At 41.5% G+C, this 25,015-nt stretch overlaps 1 protein-coding gene and 1 long non-coding RNA gene across 3 annotated transcripts in view; one reads left to right on the forward strand and one right to left on the reverse strand.

The window, feature by feature from the left end:
• The window catches only part of LOC111250607 (5-hydroxytryptamine receptor 1-like), a 287,617-nt gene that overhangs the window by 172,493 nt on the left and 90,109 nt on the right, over positions 1–25,015 (reverse strand). The gene's annotated exons all lie outside the window — the stretch shown is intronic.
• On the forward strand, positions 17,735–19,113 carry LOC147755269 (uncharacterized). The gene is made up of 3 exons (XR_015329216.1): positions 17,735–17,970; positions 18,523–18,705; positions 18,853–19,113. It is a non-coding gene; the product is annotated as an uncharacterized LOC147755269 (long non-coding RNA).

Below are 25,015 nucleotides of genomic sequence, written 5' to 3' on the forward strand. Positions count from 1 at the left end.
TAATGTTTTTCTTCTAATGCACCCTCTATTGCTACTAATTGGCTTGGAGCAGCATTATTCAGATTACCTTTATTTTGACCACTCTTTTTTGTTTAGCTACGCCTGCCTGTCAAGTTGTAACTAGGAGACGCTTCATATTGTACTGCAAGTTACGCCGTTTATCCTTTCGGCGCCAAGTAGTTTGTGTGATCCTCTTATTCCTCACGCGTGAATTTTTTTTTTTGAGTTTCCCGTGATATTACCCGGCACTCTCAAGTATGGCCGCACTTATTGCTCTCTGAGAAATAAGAACATTGGGTTAAAATGAAATCTGAACGCATAGCTTACGTATCTGTAGGTGTAGAGATTATTGCGTAAAAAGGCCATAAAGGAAACTTGACATCTTATTGTACGAAGAGGGATAGCTTTATGTTATACAGGAACAAAGCGAATCCAAAGACTGGACTCTGCTGTTTATATTCATTGTGACGTGCTATATATGAGCCCTATATACACCCCCTAGCACAATATCTGTTTTTAAGCAAGGTAGAAAAAAATGTTGTTAGAGTCTATAGAAGGCAAAAATGGCGAGGTGCAGTAGGTATTCTTCGAGTAATCTAAAAATATGGCGCAAAGTTTACTAGAAATACTACAACGCAAAGCGTACCAGAGGACTTGTTCACAAGAGCATGATACCGTCATCCACTACTGTTTGTAGCATTTACATGGCCCAGGCTGTTCTGAATAAGACGAGGACAAAAACTATTCTCGTTATTCTGTCTTTAGCAGATATTTAGGAGAGAAATACGTACCTATAAGAAATGCTCAAGGTCCATACAGTTGTCTGGCAACATTAGCACACACAACTTGCATTGCTTTTAATCCACCCCATTTATGTTGACATATGTACGATAGCAGTTAGACTAACATTTTCCCTACATCGGATCATCCTTCCACTAGCGCGCCAGATAAAACGGTGGACTATACAGGTCTACACATCGACCTTCTTTATCGCCTATCTAAGCTTGGCGCCTATGAATGAATTGAATGCGAATTAGCTTTCCTAGACCCCCTCGCCCCTCCCCAAACTGTTACCTCTTCCTCCTATAATCAATAGAAGAAACGGATCGATCATTTCATATAATTTCAATCTTCAGTTCTTTCGAGCACGACACCCTGACTAAACATGGGTAGGCTGAACCTTCGACTTCAATTTGCTTTTCTGTAATTCGGCCGACTTACATTAGCGACCAATTTTATAGTTCCTCCCGAGGAGTTAGTTCCGAGAAGAAAGCGAGCAACAATAACTTCGAGCAGCCTCCGTATCAAATACTCGTTCGATCTGACTGTCGAGCACGGAAGGGAGCAGTTACTAGCAGAGCCGCGTCACGACTGCCACAGCAGCAGCCGGAGTTGATGTATTAGAAAAGTCGTATTTGTACAGCAATTGCGTTACCTTCGTTCGCCCGTGTAGGGCGACCGAGCGAGCGGGGCGAACGCCAGCCCTTTCTCTGCTCGAAGACGACGAATATGAGTTATCTGCTTTTCGCCATTATTCGATTTAGCTGAGCCTATCACCGTCGACTTACATCGACACCCGTGGACGGAGTTAGAAGAATAAATAGTTCAGTAGCCGAAAATGATTTTAACTTCTGGCGTAGCTATTGTTCTTTCTTTGTGTTTAGGAAACCTGAATTTTAGCAAAGCAAACCTGAAAGAGATTGCTTGACGCGTTTCAAGTGCCCATAGTATGCGAAACTTTGACTTGTGAACGCATCTATATCGCGTTTTTTTTTTTTTGTAGTTCTACAGTTACTGATAACAAAAAAGAGGAACTTTTTTTAAAAACCAATGCTGCTGTTTCGACCAAACTGGCTTAATACAACAGGGTATGGGCGCCGTGCATCGATTAACTACGAAATCAGAAGTATGACCTCGTATTTTATACGATTTGCTGTCCCGCTTAAAGCTGTAAAATGCTTAACGAGGTTAGCGAACGAATTGAAGGCTCAAATACAATTGAAGCATTGCAATTATAGGGTTGAAACGCCAACGTACTAGGTCGTGAGTCTGATATATAGCAGATACGCAGTCATCCTTCCTTAGCTTATGCTGCTCCTTACCCTGCAACAATGTCTGATAAACAAGAATATAATTACATAGCGTATCAGTAGTGTGTTCGAGGTCCTATAAGCTGTTAGCCTGTCACGAACGATAAGATTTTATCTTTTCTTATAGCCAATTGGCCTGCCATGTCATGCATTTGGGACAATTTTTAAAAATTTCCCGCCAACAACGCGACGTCTAGTCGAGTCTTTTCTATAAAAAGGTAATGACACTTCGGCAAACTAGTCGGCGTCGGCAAACCAGTTCGAGTTCTATGTACACCGATAGAAACATACAAAATATTGCATACGTATGCACGTGACTTTAACCTGAGCCGCTTTGCCTAAGTTCAGCCTCAGATGACTTGTGTCTATATGCAGTATAGCAGGAGTCGTCCATGAAAGAAGTATGCTCTTATGTCTGTCTTGGATGTTATGTTGCTTCTGTCGAAGGGAGAGCTGGAGAGATTATTTATTGGCTCTTACGCCTATATTGTATCCCGCATGCTATCTTTCACGTATACACTTCGTTAATTTCTAGTCAAGGTCTAGTTATATTTATAGCAGATTATTTTGTGCTACTGTATAGGAAACGACCAGCTATGTTAATGATAAATCTCATTAAAACAACATAAATATGCCTTCATTCAAAGAACGTTTGAAATAGACATATCGTTGCGTTCTAACGGTCGCGTGCTTCACAAGCAACTCTTGATTCTGGTTCGAAGTAAATGTTTATGAAATACCATATAGTGCTGTTATCACCAGCGTCATGTATAGGTTTTTCGATGTGACGCTGTGTCTAACTTAGCAAATCCAGAATAAAATAATGGCGCATATAGTTTGTGCTTCACCAGGAGTTCTTCAATTAGTTATTTTTACTATCACACTTCAGTGACATATCTATGGGACATAAATAGACAACACTGTATGATAGGCATACACAAGGACACACGTATTTATCTGCGCTGAAGGTGCATAGTTTTGTAAACGTTATCCAAGCTCCGCTCGAGAAACTCTGATAAAGCGAAATCGACGTATATAGAATGTAAGTAGCGACTGCGTAGTACATTGTTCGTAAAGTTAACTTAAAACTGCCTAGACGAGCTGCTTAGGCGTATCTGAACTAGCAGCTGGCTACACGATTTAGAATGGTGAGATGCTTTTATGAAAGCTATTCAAGATAACGATCCCATCCGCACCTTCCCCTTTGAAACTCAATAGATAGTTATCAACAGAGAGCGAAAAGAACATAAACATTAATTCTACTAAGCCTTTGGTATGAGATCCCTTCATAGACGCGTCCACACTATGCATGACAGTTTATCTCTGGAAATGTAACGCAGGCGAACGAATGCGTTTTCACACCGCAAGTATCTATTAGTAGCTTAGCTGTCAACTTTAGCCAATCACATCTAATGGAATAAGTTGAAGAGCCAAAATGACATTGTGCTCTACCTAAGATGTACAGTTCAAAACTGGCCTACCTATTCGCCAAGCTCAAAGCAACGAGCGTGCATATCGTAGTCTTGAAAATTGTGAGCAAACGTGGCTGACTGGACACTGACGAGTAACGCTTGTCCCCGGAGCACGCTTTAAAGGGACGCTCAACAAAAAGCCCCGCCGGATTGCGTACCTGAGCTCTCTAGATGAGGTCTAGGTTTGAAACATATTGAAAACAAAAGAAACTACGACATGTGCGTAATAAGTTACAGCTCCCAGCTGTCGCAGACGATTTCACGCCAACTAGATAGGTCGAATGCGGATGTTTACGCCGCTGTTAATAGACCGTGTGCAATTGAACGTCACCAATTTAGCATAAGAAAAACGTAACGCTAACTCCATTATAAGTAAAAGCTGAATCCGCACGAGGTCGATAGCCTGGTTCACTTCGACAGGCTCCTGGTTGCGCAGTAAATATTTCTTCACAGAGTCGAAGTTGTCGTAAATCAACGTTTTGTCAATAGTGAAAACAGATTTATATACTAGAGCTATACGCAGTTGACGATAGTCGCTCTATTTCGTAACAACCCTGACTTCTCAGACAGCGTCGCGGGAGCACAATCAGGCTATTCTACGTTAAGGTTAAAGTATAGTTTTTCTGTCTAGATAAAACAAGTCCGCCAGTCGGTCCCTTTTTATCAAGTCACACGTATTAGACTTGACAGGAAACACGTACCTGCTATTCAACGTACGTAACAAGCAGTCTATTAATGTGATTCTCATGTCATTGAGTTTAATCCCGCACTGTTAGAGGAAGAAAATAACACATAAGTACGGCTTACATCTGGTGTAAATACAAACGACTTAAATTTACATAAATCGAGTTCTTGCCATACAACTGGCTAACTGTGAACTCCCGTCCATTTTTAATGGCGTACACTGGCACTGTTGCACCATGTTTGCCGAGTACTACGTAGGCTTTCCGTTTTTAAGCTAACGTACTATATTTGTTAGTATTACGTACGTAAACTTCGGTGGAGGCGCATATAGTACCGCGGCATCGTAGCTGGATCGCCTCTCCCCACAATAGTACAGGTCTACAGGCACTGTATTGAGCACGAGTTAATATGAGTTATGAACGTAGGGAAAAAATCAAAAGATTTATTTTTTTAATACGTGCTCTATTGCCATCTACCTAGTTCATCGAGCTGTGCGCTTGCGTTGTTGATTCAAAAGCTGAGCTTTATACTTGTCGTGATGTCGAATTAAACGTTTCGTGCTCAGTAGCTACGGCGGGTAAGCTGAAAAAAAGACAGCTTTTACGAACTTGACTGCTGGAAGCATGCATCAGCGATGGCGGTCGGCGGAGGTGGAAGAAAAGGGCCGCTCGTATACTCTCTATATAACCTTCCTCCATATAAAGGAAGGTTATATGGAGAGTAATCAGTTGGATTTCTGCGCGCCTGACGCACAGCGCAATGAGGCGTTCCGACATTCACGACGATAACGAACGAGCGAATTGATATCTATTCAGATAGCTTCCCCTCGTTATGAGGAAGATTTAAAATCAATGTACCTTATCAAGTGTGTAAGGCTAACACATTCCATTAAAGAGGGAAAGGCATTGATCACCTTGCCATTCTCAATGCAAGTTCTACTTGATTGGCCGGCAGTTGGTACACTGGCTAGTTCCGCACCGCCGCCCTATCTACATATAAACAATGCCACTATTTGTTGTCCAAAAAAAATCTATAAGACTTTATGATATTAACATAATCTGTGTCTACTAAAATCACTGACCGTTCACAGAGAAGACCGTGTTTTCGCTTTAACGAGGATCAAGGTCGCCTATATTAGGTTGTCTGTAGATGACAATCGGCTCCTTCGGCTTTATTTGTCGACTTTTTCGATTACGATTGACAACCGTGAGCCAAAAAAAGGCCAAAGTCCTTTTCTGTCCTATTCTGTGTCCATCGATCGACGTCTAGGAACTGCATGGTTCAACGTTTTTATCAACGAATGAAGAAGTTACTAAAAATACTTCGTTGTTCCAATGCAGCAGCGGAAGATTGGCTTCGCAGCGAATGGGTAAAGCTGCGCGATCTTTATAAGAGACAGCATTTGGGGAACGTTCGTTTGGTGATCCCGGCAGCCCTGAGAGAAGAACACTTCTCACGATTTCCATCTGGGGTGATCCTGAAAAGGTTGTATAGAGAATAAACCAGTACTCTAAGAATAGGCTAGATAAACTAGGTAATTAACCGTACTCACCGGAGGGCTAGGAAATCACCTTTTCTCATTAGGTAGATAATGTACTAGGCTCTATTGACCCTTTATAAAGAGACTGTACTAACTAGTAATTTACACAATAAATAAAAAAGGAAGCTTATACAATGAGCTGTTATTCAATCGGCTACTATCTGATCTGATCTATGTCTAGTTTTTGGTAGGGCTAGTAGATTGGGTCCCATAGCCGTTGCCATTCAACAATTTCTTCATATGGCTTTGATCACTGGCCAAACGAAGAACATCGAAAATACTCTATGTGGACCTGCCATTTTTTGTCAGATACATTGAGCGGCGCTGATCGATTCAGAATCGATTAACCGACCTTTTGTCAAGGATCCAGAAAAGTGTATACCTCTGCAAATCATTGCTGAGCCTCGACATCGAGCGTCTTGTGGTACAGAATGATGTTACTAGAACTACTATTTGCCAGCAAAACAATGCAGTTGAGTTATCATTTGTACATTCAATTTTATCGAACGCTTATATTCCGTAGCTATACATACACATATAGATCTTACCGTACGTAGAAGACTGCTAAACGAGCAGACGTGCAGCTGCACGTCTGCTCGGGTTAGTGTACGCTAGTAATTAGTTTGTTATGGATTACGTTATCGCAGATAAGGATGCACTAACAGTCTAAATTTACTAGAAATCTAGCCACTGTGTTCTTCGATTCCTGAGTTTCGCGTTAAGCTCACAGTCGTTCGTTAATCCCTCTGCTATAATTCCCAATAGCTACGTTTAATCTAGGAGATTTGTAATTGTAGATCGACAGTTTTTTTAATTTTCTAAAATTAAGGCCTAATATGTGTATCGTCGTTATTTTATCATAAGGGGTGTAATAGTTAATTGAAACAAGCTCGCTGTCCAGAGAGAACGAACCGAATATTTAGGTCATTGTCGTAACGTTACAGAATTCAAAAACGATAAAACTACAGCGAAGCCGGATCCAGTTTGACACAACGCGACTTCGTTAAAAAGACAATTCAGACATTTTTAGCTATAAAATAACTACAGCGTTCATTAGTTTCGTCACCAGCGCGAGTGCATTACGATGTACAGAAGACTTTTTCTTGTGTGACGAACCTCGCTCGCGATCAGTTAAGCGGATCAAATATTTACAGTGAAGTCGTCCAATTCGTTGGCTCGCAGCCATTTTTCTTATCTTGCTTAAGCACTTCGGTCGAGCTGGATGTACCTGCAGTCTCGCCGAAACATTTCCTGACATCTGCTTTTGTTCGCCATTGTATAATTTGTATGTACTTCTTTACGGCTGACCCTTTCTGCAACAGTAGCGGGCAGGCGTGGAAGTCGAGGCATGTCGAGGACGTCCGCAGCTCAAGGAGTCTGCTCTCCTTGGCAGTTCACCATTTGCGCTCGTTTGCTTAATTGTACTTGCTTACAGTATATGGGAGCGGTCCCTGTTGAGGCTATAGAGGAAAACCTTTGAGCTAGCACGCCCTATAGCTATGATGAATTCCTTAGATAGTTACTATGCGTTCAGCTCATAATCTGAATACTTTCACACTGTTGTCGCCTATGGATGTTGTCTCAGGGTCATCTATTGACACTGCAACGCGCTTATGTCCAGTATGGATGTTCATTCTGCCTGAACTCAGTACTTGCTACATTGTACGAGCTTCTTCCAAGAAATGATCGGGTGTATAAGGCCTGTCGGAATATCGTTTTAGTTGGCCGCCCCTCTTATTGGACTGCCGGCGACAAAGGGAGACAAGTCGGCTACGGCTAGACAGTGGCAGAGCGAACTGAGTAGAATTGGAAAGCGCTGTCGACAGGCGTATTTTTCGCCCCTGCGGTTCGAACTATGCAGCGATCAAGGTGGTGATGATACGATTTAAGCAACCGAAGCCCTCAATCAAGCCTTACTATGTAGAGCAAGAGGAAACAATATTTCCCGTAATTTTTCTGCTTTTGCACAATATATTGCAGTACCATAGCAACATAAATTTTTCATATTCACTCCGTTTACATTCAGGCAAAACTAATTCGATGTCCTCTACCTTCCGATTTATGCCTTAAGGCCCATTTTGGATTTTGTTTGTAAATTCGAAGACCAAGCAGAAAGCTAAAACGAGAGCGAGACGTGGTCCATATGGCGAGCGACACAACAAGAGACAGTACAGCAAAATTTGAAGAGGATTCATAAGAAAAGAAAAAAAAAGTCGATCGAGTCTACCACTGCAGCGCCTATTCTATGTAAAGTGGCTGTGTAGAGATACCAGCGTTTCTCTTTCTGTCTCGTACTGAGCGTATCAGTTTGTACCATAAAAGTACTACACGCAAGTATAAAATACTATATACGCATACACATAGAGAGGTGAACACGAAAAGAATAGACAGTAGGAAACGTAATAAAAACGCGTGTTGGGTATCAATCAATAGAATACCTGACTACAAAAGCTTTGGTCCTTCCCTACCAGGTCGTACATGTATAAACAAGCTGCGTAGAGCAACGCTTTCTCTATGAATCCGCGTTGTCCTCTTCATTGCCTCAGTCCTTTCGATTGCTCGGCCACTCTGGTTGGTCTATTGGGTCAACATTTTGACAACGACGTCCGGAAGTCATTTTCGGATAGATGCAATCGGCTACCCCTGTCTGCATGTAAAACTTGATTACTCCGTTTTTCTCTGTTTGTAGACATGGGTCAGCGAATAACTCGGGTAATACACAAGTGTCTGTCGTCAACAAAGCTGAGCCGTTAATGAGTTGACCTAATTTTCGGTTTGTAGAGGCATTGGATGTGTTGTTAGCACAAGACGTAAGCGTGGACAAAGCAGTACATACAGCTCTGATATTTAAAAATAAAATAACCTAGAGCGGTTCGATGCGTTCTTTTTTCGATAGATATCTAAATGTAAAAAGCTCAGCAACTTCAAGTAACATGTTCCAGATGATCGGACACTCTCAGGCTGGGCACGTAAATACTTTTCTACATGGCGCAAGCGTATCTGCTGGAAGAATCTAATACTTAAGAAACCGTTTGACCCGGTGAGAATAATGGACAGGAATCTTCTTAAGAATCGTGTCCACTTAGCATCTTTTGTGAAGTCGGACTGTGGTAAGTTCCGAGTAGATCAGGCGTATTGTTGAACGTTTGTCGTGCCTTTTAGTCATATTTAGAGCCAATATCGTAAAGTGCATTAGCGAAATACCTTAAACTTGTTAGAAATACCATAATGACTGTTACGTAGTGTTGTTTTAATTCCAGTTAGTGAGTTCAACGGGCAGATAGCTATGCTAGTATATGTGCGTATGTATATGGGTATGGGCGTATTTACGAATGAGCTTTGCACACGTTTTAAAATTATATCTAGATATTGTAAAATGAGAGCTTCTCAGACGTTACGCTAAGAACAATGCGATCATCTTATTGCCTAGGAAGAGCTCTGATTGTAGATAGATTGGGGACCTTTTTTTTTTTTTTATCTAGATAGATTGGTTGTGGATACATTGGGGAAGCATAACTGTGCCGCTTTTAACGAACGTCAACAGTAATAGAATTGCCAATAAAGGCAAAACGTCACAGGCGCCTGAAGTAAGGAGCTTAAGTCAGGTGGTTTTATTGACAAGCAACGCACAAATTAGGCCCAGTAACATCAATACGCATGCTTATAGAATGTCATATGAATACTCGCTTAGTAAAAATCATCATAATAACATTTTACATATGGTTGTATGTGTTACAACGACGAGAAAGAAGTACGTTCCAGAGAAATGTTCACTGTTTACTGGATTCTGTGCCACACGCAATGGCTGACTTCGTGCTTAGCCACGCTGACCCTGGTTTTGATTCAATCTGACAACCAAATAAACCGTCTAAACATATGACTATTGGTACAACGAAAAAACATTTTAGTAATATCTGTTACATGTCCTGCATATTGATCCAACCGCTTAGGTTCCATAATATCAACTCGACGGTAGAAACAGACGACTCTGAGCCGAACTAAATCGACCTTTTTTGTCACGCTTGATAAAGGTTACTCATAAAACCGATTTTGCCCTTTCATGAGTTTGACCTCAGCTGTGAACATTAACATTACTGCGATTGACCATTTCTTTTCGTTCACATAAGAGCTAGATTTAGCACAGATTTTATGCTTGTCCATCCTCGCCTGTATCTCACCACCCCATATACCACTTAACTGTATAGGTTTCTCTGCAAAAAAAAAAAAGACCTACTTGCCCATATTCTGCCAGATTCTAACGAAATTCGGGCTTTAATAGATTCAATCAAAACCTTCAGATTACGACTGCCATCGGCTACGGATGAGTGAACTAAAAAGAGTATCTGTTTTACTACATAAATCAAATAAGATACATTTTGTAGTCTTCAGAACCGAAATTAAGGGCCTTCTAATCCTTCCCATATGATCGAAACCTTGTTAATGCCCTTCGTTAAGCAAAGATCGCACTTTTCTAGTTAGCATTACCCGAAGGTTAATGGCGCTGGCAAAATTTTGAGATTATTTTTAGCGATAAGGTATTATGTGGTACATTTTTCTCGATAAAATAGGCCATCTTGCTCAAATTTAGAAATATAGGATTCTTCTGCTGCGGCTACCTGACGATACTGTTTCAGGTGGTCGGTGCATTGATAGGCGAAATGATCGGTACATCCAGTCCGATCGTCTATACCCCCAGCACCACTACGTACAAGATAAAACTTTCTAATAATTTCGTGATAACGGGAGTTCCTTATCATAAGAAGACTTTGCCGCTTCATGCGTGATGAGACGCTCACGAAAGAAGCTGTATGGTCATAGACTTCAGTTTTTGTGCCTAAAAAGCAGCTGCTAGCCACCAGTTTCCAAGCCCAGATTGCTAACTGTATCCACAGTAGTTGAATTCTTTCAGACGTACGACCTCTGTTGTGGTAGCTTTGGTTGAGGAATATAGCAATTATTGTTGCATTCCTGGAGGAGCAGGTCAGGCATCGAAAATAATCAGACTGCGAAGAGTCATTCAGGTAGCACACGACGTTATGCACCCAACTGACCCGCCCCATGCATTTCCCTTGAAATAAAGTTCTATTAAGGTGTTTTTACTTATTTTCCTAATTAGACTACGCATCTGCTCGGAAAATGTAAACACAAATAGTAGACAGGCGGAGTTTCTGTGCGGATTAGTTGAGCCTGTTCCACTAGATGATTGGCCTCCAGCTCCCTGAGGTTAAACTTTCTGTTCGATTAACTGTCTAGACGCATCTTGATGCGTAAAACTATGTATGTAGTCGCTCTCAGTGTTGAGGGCTGGTAATGATGGGACTCTAGCGAGTCTGCATCAGTCGACAAGATTGAGTTCCATAATCGAGGGTCGATTCAAAAATGTTAATGAAGGCAAAGCAATGAAGAACGGTGTTTTGAGGCGTACAACAAACGACATAAAACATGTGAAAACAATGTCACTCACCTTCATACGTGTGTTATAGCATACAAATAAAAAATACCAAGTATAGACATAGAACATTACTTTCGGACGACTATATTGCACCATTTTTAACTTTCTTAGGAGCTTCTTTTAGTCTTGAATTTAGAGACTATCGCTGGCACATCGTAGTACGTCTGCCGTACATGTCAACAGCACGGGCAGTAAAAGCTGATACAACTTAACAGGAAAAGAACTACCTGAGTATGGGAACGCACCCGCTTTCAATGATTACTGTAAATCGCAGTAGTTTAAAACGACACCGAAACACTAATACGCAGCAGAATTAATCATGCGCATGAACTTTAAAATATATATATATATATATATATATATATATAGAACTGGTGGTTGGTGTATAGGGTTGTCAGGGCACACCGGTTACCCTAGTTTGTGCTCAACTATTTCTCTTCGTTTTTATTCTTAAAAGCCCTAATAACTAGGCATTTATGTGTCTTTTGGTGTATGATATAGCAGTAGACTTTCTTAGAAATGCTTCAGAAAATGACGTTTAAATCCAGGGAAAACATCTCCCTTCAGTTCCACTTAAAAACAGTACGCGTTACTACCTTTCGCGTATAACGAACCTATGTTACAGTATAACGCATCCGGTGCTATAATACTTGGTATGCTCTTGTGTGTACGAAAGACCATGTATGTGTATCTATCTATATATACGTGACTTTTTTTTCTTCCAATCTCCCACCTCATAAAGATAATTTGTGCCCACATGCGCTTTATTGCTTCATATACACACAACTCTAAAATACGTCCGTCCACTACCACAAAAACAATCTCCTTCTCTCCTTCTAATATGCTCCTTTCTCCGTTGTGGGCCTACTTATGTAGGAGAATCTGGAGTTCTGCAGCCTCTAAGTAGCAAAAAAGCCCAGTGATAATCCGTGCTATCTTCGGGTTTCTACTGGGCCCCCGTTTGCAACCGTTGGTTTATATTCTTTTCACCTTTTTCCGCTTTCGAAGAGGTGGCAAACGGGATAGACTTACAGATTATCGTTAGCACTCAAACGGAAGTATGCCAAAGCCATTTGTAAAGCGAATGTAATGCCAGGACGCACCTCAAGAGTGGTAAACTATTGTTGGATGTGGGTCACGCCGGGCTCGCTACAGGCAACGTCGTCATTACGCTGCCTGCTGTGCCGTATCGGACTCCGATGCATAGCTTATGAGCCACAGCCGATATCATTGGCGGACCAGCACACTGATGACTTTCAGCGAGCTGACTGAGAAGTCGTCGGTGCGTAAAGCTGTTTAAAAAAATAATTCACCGTAATTTGGGCCCGAATCAATTCGTTAATTGTGTAACCGTGTTTTTGTTTTCGGTCCTGCTTATCGCTACTTTTCTATACATTTCTAGTTATCTCGTTACGCCCGATTTGTTGTTTATGACATCATTATCGTCGATTTTGCTATTAGTCACTTTGCAGGTCGTCCGAAAAGCTCAGTTTTACTAAACCCGTCGAGTATAAAGGAGTCGACGGTCGTTGAAAGGATTAGCCAGATGGGTTTGCCGGCATCAGCTTCGCCAGCACGAGTTCCATCACACATGCATGCCTATATTAAACAACGATCATAGCGTTAGTGCATAGCAGCGTGCGGAACTAGTCTGTATCAACTCGGACCGCGCCGATCAATTATCCCTATGCCAGCCGTAATGCTACCACAGCGACTATCACAACTAACATTTCTCGCCAAAAAGCCAAAATCCAATTCCCACATCCTGGAAAGACTGAGGTAAAAGAGAAGCGGCATCAAGCCAGTGAGTACCGAAGCAGTTGGGGGTGCCAAAGGCTTTCGATGTGGAAGCGTGGAAAGAGGCAAGCAAGCGAAAAACACAAAAAAAGAAACGCGATCTAGATGAGATAAGGTCAACGGATGATACCTCTATGGTTCTAGTATTACGCCCGGTATCGCCGTTAGACGTTGCTGGTACCTGGCAGCCATTAGGTTACAGAGCAACTACAGCTGTTACGAACGGGATCCGCGTGTCTATGTGCGTCAGCATGAGAATGTGACTAGATACATACGAGTAATAAGAAAAAAGAGGGGGGGCTTGCATTAAGGCAAGTACAAAGAGGAGATGATGCGGTGACCAGTCACCCTTAAGCCAGTTACTGTAATGTACACACTGGACAATGCTGTGGAAAGAAAGATGTTTGATGTCCGACGTCTGCCTCTGACGCCACTAAAGTGGATTAAGTTGAGACACGGAAAAAAAGTAGATTCCAAAACGGCGACGATAGTAGCGGTAGCAACAGCAGCGGCAGCGGCAGCGGCAGCACAGGCTCCGATGAATACCCGCGTTCATTCAAACGTAATCTTTTTCCAAAAGATAACTGTACGAGCTCTTTAGGACAACTAGGGGATAAACTACGCAGGCATATATTTCGACGCAACTGAGATGACACAGAGTACCGGTAGGCAGTGGCGATAGACGGATAGGTAAGTATCGTGCTCCCCTATAGTATATATTCCTGCTTGGTTATGTGAACACAAGTAGCAAGCTTCAAACTTCTCGTACCAATACAATTAGCTAAAATACGTAATAGCGCAGTTTCTTTCAAAATTGGCATAGATCGAAGCGGATATTAACTGCCGGCATGGTATAGTACTAATTACCGAGTTCATATACGTTTTTAATGCAGTTATTTACTATGCAGACTACTATGCAGATGTTCACAAAAGAATGACTTTTTACCTTTAACTGCAAGTCCTGGACTTATTTATGCCACTGATCGTAACGTACTGTGTGAACGGTATACGTGGGAGAGATGCCATTCTATCTTTGGCATTTAAAAAATAAACACAAAATAGAAAAGATACACATCTTTAATCCATATAGATAGCGATCCAAACTTGAGAGAACAAGAGACAAACCTTTCACGGCTAAGTGCTCACATTCAGTGGCCACTGTTGCAATAGGCAGTACGTATACAAGGTACGTTTCGAAAAATGAGGATATTGCCACATGGTGAAAAATACCTCTACTACATAGGCTAACGAGCAGCTTCGAGACAGACGTTGTAGTCTACTTGATTGTTTTCAAGGCACGACGATGCGCCGTAACCAGAAACCCCTGGCTCGTAATGGAGCACCTACAAACATTCACCATTAGCAGATGGGATTTTGGTGCATTTAATGAATAGAAAAGAGGAAGTAACAACGAAATGTAAGCACCCCGCTGCGTTTAAATTTCAGCGAAATTGACTGAGCTAGAATAATTTGTTCACTGTTGTTATAATATCTCTTGCCTAAGCAAATGCGTTGTACATCTGGTAAAGAAATGGCGTCAGGAAAAAACGAGTATAACTAAACACTTGGACACATAGATTTTTTTTTCGTTAACGTTTGGACCCATATCTTGCATCCGATACGGCTAGGCAACAATTACCATTAGAGAAACATTATAACGATATCTAGTCTTCAACAAACCGGGTTAAGCGGCTTCGTCATATCTTTAAAAATCAGTGCATATATGGAGAGGATGCGTCGCGTTTCGCCATAAGCAAATATATCACAGTAAATAAATGGTTACGGATTCGCTCACGCGCTACCAAGCGTTTTTATAGTATCACATGCGGAAACATCGTACAATCGGAAAAAAACATATCAGTCGCACTATCTGAGAGCATGTGGTGTTCAGTACGGAAAATGGCCTTCTGGAAGGCGGTACGGATTTCTCTCGCTAAGCGAACAACAACAACAACATCTCGGCCAGAAGCTCAATCGACTTCAATCGGACGACTCAATCGAACAAACATTACAGTCGTACGAGGCGAGGCGAACGCTAGCTGCTTCATCTCAACGCCTTTAAAGTTAACCCTTATATAAACTTTCTTTGTAAGCTTTAGCGGGAGAAGTTTCATTTATTGTTTTGCTGATTTGCTGTTACTATTTTAAACGTGCATGTGAAAATATTTTGCCAATCCAGGACACCGAACATGATAGAACAACAATTAAACTTTAATATGACAAAAATATCATTTGTGTAAAATGGTCTGCAAAGCCCAAAAATGTAATTTTTATCCAATGTGGGTGGCATATGTACTTCCACACCATTGTTCCTAAAAAGTCCATAAGCTTGGCGACAACTTAACAAAATATACCGTAATAAAACGAAAATATTAGATTTAACTCTCGAGGAAAGTAACGATACCATAAATCTTAACTTTATAGACAAATTTGAAGGGCAACATTTTGTCCTTAGCAGCGACGCACACAACAAAAAGGGATATTCTCAAGTGTTACTTCGTCCTACAAAATAAAATAAAACTGCAGCCTCGTTTCGTTACTGTAATATATATACCATATTTAATTTATTCGTTGGCCGTTCGAATGGTTTTCCAACGCAGATAGGTAGATACACGTTCTAACTTTAGAATACTGGTACGCACCACTTTTTGCTATAACAAATGTAACATGCCTGATTTATACCTGTAACAGTTTGTGAAAAAGACTACAACCTTAATAGGCCCAAAAAACTAGTACTTTAGGCGCACGAACGTGACTTCGTTGATACGTCGTCTTAGTCAGCCGACAGGTCTGTTTATGAACAAGCATATCGTACTGTGAATTATCCAAATAGTGACTTCGTGAAGACTCTAGCGCCACAATTCAAAGCGTATATACCTATGTAGTTACATTTGCAATATGGCGACCTGCGTATGCGAAGCGGAGTTATGCGGATAAGATCCGCAGTGGGCGACTCGCCTTTAAAACAATCGACGCCACGTTCTTGGAACAAGTTTTACGATTAAACATTTACTGCGTAACAACCTTTTTTTGTCAGAAAACAAATGTCGCTACAAATGACCATGCACCGCATCATAAGAGGACCAGGTTGCGTTTTAACAAACATCACATAGCGTGTATTTAGCCAAAGATTGCCGTCACTGGCGCGGCACGTATCGTGGTAATGAGTAGTAGAACAAGACGCGTTCGATCCAAATGGAGACGTCTTTTCCGACTGAACGCGCCTCTGCAGTAGCGCTTCGACGTTCTGGCACTGGCTTCGAGTTAGTGGCCACTCAACAAGACAGACCACTGTAATCTTGTCAAGCTGTTTCGGAAGCTATTGCGAATGAACTTCGGCGCATGTAGGGTGGATCACGTGTTCTGTTTCCAACCTTGTCATTTTTGCACTCTTTTCCCTTTACTCTGGACACCTTCGAAAAATTCTATTATTCCAGCTATCGTTATCATACACCGTTAACTATTAGCTGCTGACGAGACTGCCATACTCTCGCTTATGGATAGGTTTTTCTTACGTTCCTATTGCGGACTCTGAAACGTGCTCAATATTCTACTATGTAAGCTTCCTGGCCAGGCGTAGAACGGTGAACAAATATTTGACTCACCGACATGCCGGGCCGTTTAGAAGCTGTTGATGTTAGAAACCTATTCAAACTTTGTTTCTGACCTATCCTGTAATTCGGCCCCTATTCTACTCGGATCAAGGCTAAAATGATCATAAGGCCAATTTAGGAAAACCTTGAAAATGATCGTGCTATTATTCTATGCGATACGTCCAAAATAGCTAACGACATGCGCCCGCCAATAGACAACTTGAATTCAAGCTTTGCGTCGCTTATACATTAACGTATCGATCCAAGTCTGTACCTTTGTGTTGCCATCCTTGCGGTAAACAGACCTAACAAAAGTGAAGCTCAGTTAAACTCCAATGGTCGATTAGCGTAAGGCAATACGAAAACAACGAGGAACCGTTACCCATGTACGCCATAGCATTAGATTATTAGGTTTTTATACACACTTACGTATGAGTCCCGTGTTCCACCTATAATGTGTTTATCCTTCCGTGGAAAATTGCCATAATACAAAATACGATCCAATGTCAAATATGTTCGTATGTAAACAGTAAAAACAAATTAACTTTTTTTCTACGACGTCACAGCTTTATTCCGACCAACCGATTGACTAACGGTAACACTAAAAATATATCTGGTTTTTTAGTCAGCGAATATGGTGCTAGGCCGTATTCGGAACTAGCAATTGTCCCGTAAACGCAATATTGGCATGAGGGAACATCGCCTCGGTTATAACCTCCGCCCGGAATAATACCGCCTATATCAACCTTTACATAAGACGCGAGATGCGATCGGTTAGAAAAGATTTTCTCTGGACATTTTGACTGAAAAATCTAGAAAATTGATTCTGTTGTTTCATTTAAAACCCGGTAATCTTCTCTGAACTGTTTTGCGTTGTTTATAACTTACAAAAGTTAATTGAGAGCAATTGTCGGTGCCATCGAGTATATAGGACCTAAAATGTGTATACTAGACACAGCGAGTGTCACTATTTTCCCACTGAATAGAGAATAAAAATATGAGAAGAGGCTCAACATGATTATTTCAGAGGATTTGGAGAGATTTGAGGGTTGTAGTTTACTAGAAGCTTCAAACAGGATGGCATTTTAGACTTGACATGCAAAAGCTTCAGTTATGGATAAAAGCTTGGCCCATGTAACTTTAACTAACAGTAGGAAGATTCTTATAGACCTTTCGATGAGTCTTGTTTGAAGTACAGAGGGTAATCCAAAGGGATTACGATGGTTCGCCTCCGTGCAGCATGGCTTAATAGACATGTGATTCAAGCAGGTCAAATACGTGTGAAAATTGCATCATATTAGAAAGTCTGTGTTTCACTCGCCAAAGAATCCGAAGGATAGGGGTAAGTCCCTGGAGGTTACCCTCTTTTAAAGGCTAGCGTTTTTAAAAACTGTTGAAAACAGTATCGCTCTTAATCGAACTCCGTTGAAGTAAAGCTTGATTCATCATTCAGATCGAATTTGCACATGTATCATCGCTCATATGGTGCATAGGCCAGGCTGAAATAAATTAGTATTTTATTCGATTTACAACTATATTATACCTAGAAATAGTCAGCCGACTATCGACGCGTGCAGTCTAACTATCGATAGGGCCATGGTATAGTTTTACTGTGGTATTGAGCTTCCATGCCACAGGGACTACAATACTTGCTCGTATAGTAGACATAACTAACTTAACTCGAAATGATATAATAACATAAGGGCAGTACCGACAAACGCTGCAACAGATTAGGACATGAGAAAAGGAAGCCAGGCCCAAAATACCACCTCTGTTCTTAAAAGACCCAGCTGAAGAAGTTTTGAATCGCTTGAAGCCAAAGCAAACTTTTGATAACATCTTCGGCTTCATTGTCGAACATAACTACGACATCATACTCGTTGTTGTTTGCTAGGCGATGCGATATACCATGTGCTACGATCGATCCGAACGTCTTACTCAACAAGGCGCAGGCGACCGTCAGTCGGAGGATATCAGGATCAGGGCAAAAGGATGTCAGCTTTTCGTTTAGCTTTTATTGCCTTTGCAAATACAGAATATTTTCTTCGTATTGCAAAACTGCCATACGCTACCAGAGGTAAAAATATACGATTTTTTTTTAATAATATGCATATATGTATATATTGTGCACATATATAAGTGGATATAATATACCTATAATTATAGGTTTGATTTATGGGTGCCCAACAAAGTTTTACTGATGTTAGTAATATTATATATATAGGTAAATGCAAGCTGGCTGGGCTCGAGCTCATGTATGTAACAAAATCTTCGTCTGCGTCTTCTAAAATGGCGCTACGGCGTGTTTCTACCTATCGTGCATAGTCTGTCAAGATCCGACAAGATCATGCATATATGTTAGTCATTATCACGGGCCGTAGAGACAAAAACGATTATATAATAAAGAACGACTAAAGCAAGGAGAAAGCCAACATAAAGGATATTGTATAAAGACTAAGAAAGGCTTCGTCTGCCTTTTTTTATTTGTAAAACTCTCAACAAAATATTGACTGTTCATTATTATTATCTTGCCTTCTAGATTTTACGCTGGTGGTCAATGGTTACGGGTCGTTAGAAAGCTTTCTCTTTTTTTTTTTTTTTTTCCTTATTTAAAGACCCGTTCTTATCACTTTAGTTGGATCATGAAATTTCATTTTGAGTTTGCTCTTCGAAGATGCGTACGTCGGGTGGTAGAACGGCCTTTTCCACACGCCTCATTCATCTCTTACCGAGGTAAAAACAACCAAAGCCGCTTGGGATATACATGAAGTTCACAGCGAAAATTCCGTAACTGAGAATACAGCTCAAACTGGCTTATTATGCCAATAGGCGTGCTCTAATTAATCTTTGGGGTTTGATGAGGATCGCTTTAAGCGATTTCTGAAGCAGAATAATTGTAAACCAAGTCTATAATTTATTACGATGGATTCGTAACTACAAGCGGGACAAATTTAGCTTGTTGTTTCTAATGCTTTCTGACATCGGGAGAAATTCCATGTTAAAACTTATTTTTACTCTAGTAAACTCAACCATTTTTCAACTACAAGTTCTTAAAAAATGAAACATTTACTACATTTCTTCTGCTAGGATAGCGAAGTTCAAAAGTCCCTCCATTTCAAGGTTCGCAACAGCTTAATATTTGCAAAAATACTATATGCACTTAAAATCGAGCTTCCTAATTTAGCCTATTACAAATTCCTATTAAGGTTGGATTTGTCTGCGTTGGTTGGCCTTTACCACGACTTTTCATACGCTTCAACATGGGTGACCACGATGAAAAAGCATAGCAACGATGAATACGACTGCGTTTTCGTATGATGGCTTACGCGCTTGTCAAAGGCTATCTTCATAAGCTAGTAAAACTTTTCGTAAGTCAACTTGATGCAATGAACCACTTAAATTACAATCATCAGATTTAGACCCAAATCGATATCGAATCTGTTAATCTTCAAAAGGTTGAAAAGTGTTTGCCAAAGTTAAGCTACGGTAGATTGTGTAAAGGCAAATGGTTATGTCTGGCTTGTTTCATTGGCGCCAACTTCCAACGTGAACGTATATTTCCACCATGTAGCGTTCGGCAAACTATCCAAAATCAATTAATATCGTGCAATTCGATTAACTTGACGTTATTACCTCGTTACAGTAAATGACGAAAGGCGTTTGAAGCTATCATACTTATAGAAAACTTCGATAGAAATGACGAAGCTTTACAATTAGGCTGGCCATAAACGTAATCAAGAGCATAGTGTTAGTTGTTTGTTTTTTTTTTTCTGGTTAGCATAGTTAATTGACTTCTTGCAGACTCGTGCTAGAAATGAGCAATTTCATAACACACGCTTGGTAAAGTACCGACACCTCCAAAACGTTTCCTATCATTGACTATAATAGGAGAATATTAATTTACGCTTTTTCCAGATCTCTTAGAGAACAGATCCACGTCGCTCTCCGATCTGGTTTCCATCGAAACTTTTGCAAAACTTCGGTGGTTTTTGAACGCATTGCAGAACTTCGTAGCCGCCATAGCTTTTATGCCAAGGAACACCGATGCTCGTTTGGTTGCTCGCTCCCCTTAAATAAAAGCCTACTACTTTCTTTCGGTAACGATGCCGGTTGTAACTATGCTCGGCCCTTCGACGTCGCCCCTTTTTCCAAACAGCATCGTCCCAATCATTCTTGTGGCTTCCACAGCTCATTAAAAGAGACTAGAGTTTTCTTTGTGCGCCATTATTACAACCATCGCTAGCTGGGAGAGCTGTCGTTTTTGTGACTCCCTCCGAAACAGATGACTCAGACCAGTTTTCGTAACTTAGAGGCGTCCGGTCACAACCGGAGCGAATCCTCATATCCGGTGGGCACAGATCTTACAACTTACAGCTCACTACAGTAAAAGATCTACCGCCTCCCAAAAGGCATAAGAAATGAGATGGAGAGAGAGACTAGCTGAAAACTAAAATTAACAATCCGTAGACGGCTGCTGGGTGGTATTATTAACAATATCAATACATCTGTAGGAATCGTCCTGTGCCTTGACCGCCTCAGCCAAGCTGTGCGCAGCCTCGAGACTTCTAAGCGCTTTATAAATTAATTCTATGCCCTTAAGTCTGCGCTTCTATCGTCTCTTAACCCCCCCCCCCCCCCGGCCAAGCTCACCCTACAGCGCAACCTTTCTACATTGACTACGCTGCGGCACCACTTCTTTATCCGTGTTTCTCATTCTTACGAAAAGTACATGCATTAAGTGACACTGTTGACACTAGCCATTGCTCTGTGGTCATCTTCAGCAGCGACCGCGATGCAACGAAAGCGCCGTCCACTTACCCTTCCGCCCTTGGTTCCGTATCTCGTATCATCGATTACACGTACGGACTCTCTATCTGCGTACAGCCGCACCAATGGATTAGTGATTGGTTCATGCGGACAACAATGGTATTGCGTCGGTTTGTTCTATTTTACTCCGGAGCATTTGTTCCCCGTTTGCCTGCCATCCCTTTCTGCGTTCTTTTGTCTTATCGATTCAGGAAGGCTGACGTCGACGTGACGCATTCTTAAACCGCCTCCTTCGACGTCATAATGTTATTAAGCAATCCTTTCTCGTATTATGCAGCCAACAGGAAGCCGGCATGCCCCAAATAGCTATACATACATCCTGATATTTGCTAATCCTTTAGGCATCTAAAACATTTGCTTGACTAGCTCATTGGCTGGTTCACTTGGAACTAGCAAGCTACTATGCAAGCTTTAGCAAATAATCGACAATAAAGACCGCAAAAGAGGATGTAACTGCAAGTTTCTGTAATAATCTTGATTTATATTGGCTTCTCTCGATTCAGCGTCGAACGCAGTGGTCAGTGATAGCGTCCACCAGCACAACGGTACAAATCAAATTTTGTACACAAATGAAATCGATTCTAAGATTTCTCTTTAGTATCACAATTTTTTCTTAGCCGATTGCCCAACGAATTATTTTTTTGGGTTAAATAATCCCTTATCTACACACGCGCTAATTGTATTATTTGGAAGCATGGTCTGGTTTGTCTTTCGAGCGCACACTTGAATACATCGCCGTAATAAGGCACTCAACCTGTTGAGTGCTCCGCTATTGTAATACAAGTTCTTTTCGAAACTCTATACCTACGACAAGCAATTTGCATCGTTAAGGTACGTTGGTTGTTTTCTCTCGATCCTTCCTTATATCCCCTGTTTAGCCTCGCATTTTGTGTGCCAGGACACTTCCTGTACGCTTCATTCTCCGTATACTTGAATTCAAGCGTACAACCAAAAGTGGGTCCTCGACGCTCGTCATTAGACGTGGGCGCCGAAGGTCGTCAAGGAAACTGCCCTGCTGCCCGTTGACCATCGGATGATTTGTTTCCATAGCTCCTGACGGATTGAAGACGTCGTGAGGTTGGTCTTGTCAGCGAATCAGCAAACCAAAAAATAATCATCCCCGACATCGCCGCTGTGCGGTTATCTGCAACCAGCTAAGCCGGGTTGCGCGTCACTATACGTCGAGGACGTCACTGTCGCTGGCTTCGACTGGAGAGCCTATTGTTGCATTGGAATGAGCCCAAAAAAAAGCACGCTGAATAGGACTGCAGTGTGATTCTTCTCCCAATTCTTAAACATGTTCCGTATCTCTATAGCTGCTTGACTTGCATACCTTAGATAAGTTCGGGGCTGCCTAATCGATTTAGATCAACGACGTTTTTCCGCAGTTAGCAAACAAGATTAGGGCTGACATCTTTACTTAGCGAGTAAAGGCCACGCCGTTAGCCCGTGCTAGCCATCCGTCGTGGTTCTATTCAACATTTTCCGTTCGAAATTCGTCGGCAGACAGATAAATTCAATATCTCTGGCTACTATTACGTAACGATTTTATCACGATTTCATGTTCTTATTTGATGTCTCACGTAAATCATGATGAAAAGCAAAAACATTGGTTAAACTAACATCCATAGCACATTTTCCGAAACATGGCGCACTCTCAGGCAACTTCTTCCCGTTATGTACGGCGCAGATACAGAAGGCAATAGGTTTCGTGGACGCTGCTCCAATTTGTCAGCAAAACATATCTTCTATAAAGCTCAATGTGATGTATTTGTTTGAGGATATAAGTTAGCTAAGTTTTAAACTTCACAAGTGGCGTCCAAACATCGAAAGGGTAATCGACTGGACAGCTGAGAAAACTCTGTACTACTTAGCCCAATAGTAAAAAATAGCTGCGATATATACACAGACAAAGAACAAGACCGACATGCTACATAGATATCATCCACGTACGCAGCAACTGCTCCTAATGGATACCTCTATAGTTCAATAGGTGACGCAGTCAGACTGTACACATATACGCGTGATCGCTATGTTTCAAACGGCTATAGATATGAATGTTAATACGGTTTAGACTGCATAGACACACGATATCTATGCACGATATTGGAAAGTAGTTAACGCTATATATATTTATATACATATATCGTCTCTGTGACCAGCATGAGGATCCATCTAGTTGTTTTGCTGCCCTATACTTTCTAGAGTTGTTTCAAGTGGAATCAGTTGGGCGAGGCGATGTGAATAAGTTATCCTATACAAAATAGCATTAGAGTTTTTTATTTTGCCGACGTAAAGTCCAGCCAAAGTTTGCCAGAGAGCAGAAATCGTCGCTGCAGAAGAGGGTCAATACTGAAAGCATTCTATTGGTCAGCTATTATCCAGACATCAAAGTGCTGCGCACAGGCCTCGGCTACATAAAGCTCGAATGGGCACGAGCAGATTCGGTCTTCGTGCGTCCCTTTCTATACCTTACTTGCCCTGAGTCCCTTAATTCCTTCGGTGGACACAAAAAGTGTACTAGTAAAAACTCTCCAAGTGTTCCCTAGTCAGTCTCGGTCCCCGTTTTGTTCTCAACGCCTCGTTTACGTTCAACCAGCTTTTCGTTTGTTCGCTATTGAGTGATCCACTTCCCTTTGTATGGGAAACTGAAAGTCCCAGGCGACTAGCAAGTGGACATCTATGCGATGCCAGATACAATGCGCTACTGCACCATGTGGAAATGGTCGAAGTAAGGGTACAAAGGCCACCCAAGCATTGCTGAACAAACTTATACTTTCAGGCTGCAATAGGAACCGCTAGTGTTATAGGATAGGTTGGATGGGAGGTGGCTGTTGAGTAGAGCAGTGGAAGGCGAGCATTGCGTTAGTCCTAGCGGGTTTGCCGGTTTTGTCTTGTACTGTAGAAAGTAATATGTACATGACTTACTGCTCTCTTGGGGCTAAACAGTCCAGTATAAAGGGGCCGGTTAGCCTCAGTCGAGAAAGCCTGCTCAGCTTAATCGGCCGAATTAGGCTCAGCGGGGCGGGAACCATCGTCCTTTCACTCCAGCAATCTCTGATCTATCCGCAGCAGCTGGCCGTGGCGGCAGCTTCAACGCAACAATTCTACTGGCAGCACCAGCAGCCCAACTTCTACGTTGTCGGGAAGTACAAAAATGATTAACTTCATCTTGATGCTTGGCACACACAATGATATGGACCTTTACGCACACCTTGTGCATACTGCTTCATGCATAGCCTTTCGTACGTGCGCCGTTGCATGTAAAGCTTACGTTCAATATGTACGTGCGGACAAGTTAACCAGTGGTTGTTTACGGCCTATTCGCGAAGTATTTATAGTGAAACAATGATAACAAATAAATGTATAATAAGAAAGATGGCAATGATTATGACATATCCTCGGAAAAAGCTTTCGTATTAATATTAGGCTCCTACAATTGAATCCGATAGACCTTGAAATTGAATAAATGTTGAGATAGTTAGGCTAGGGAGATGATTTATTAGTACGTTTTAAAGGTACTCTCCTTTATTATTTATTTTAGTCTTTACACGTCTATT

Source organism: Varroa destructor, unplaced genomic scaffold, assembly GCF_002443255.2.
Source record: "Varroa destructor unplaced genomic scaffold, Vdes_3.0 BEIS01000005.1, whole genome shotgun sequence".
In the NCBI taxonomy this organism is placed as follows: Eukaryota; Metazoa; Arthropoda; class Arachnida; order Mesostigmata; family Varroidae; genus Varroa; species Varroa destructor.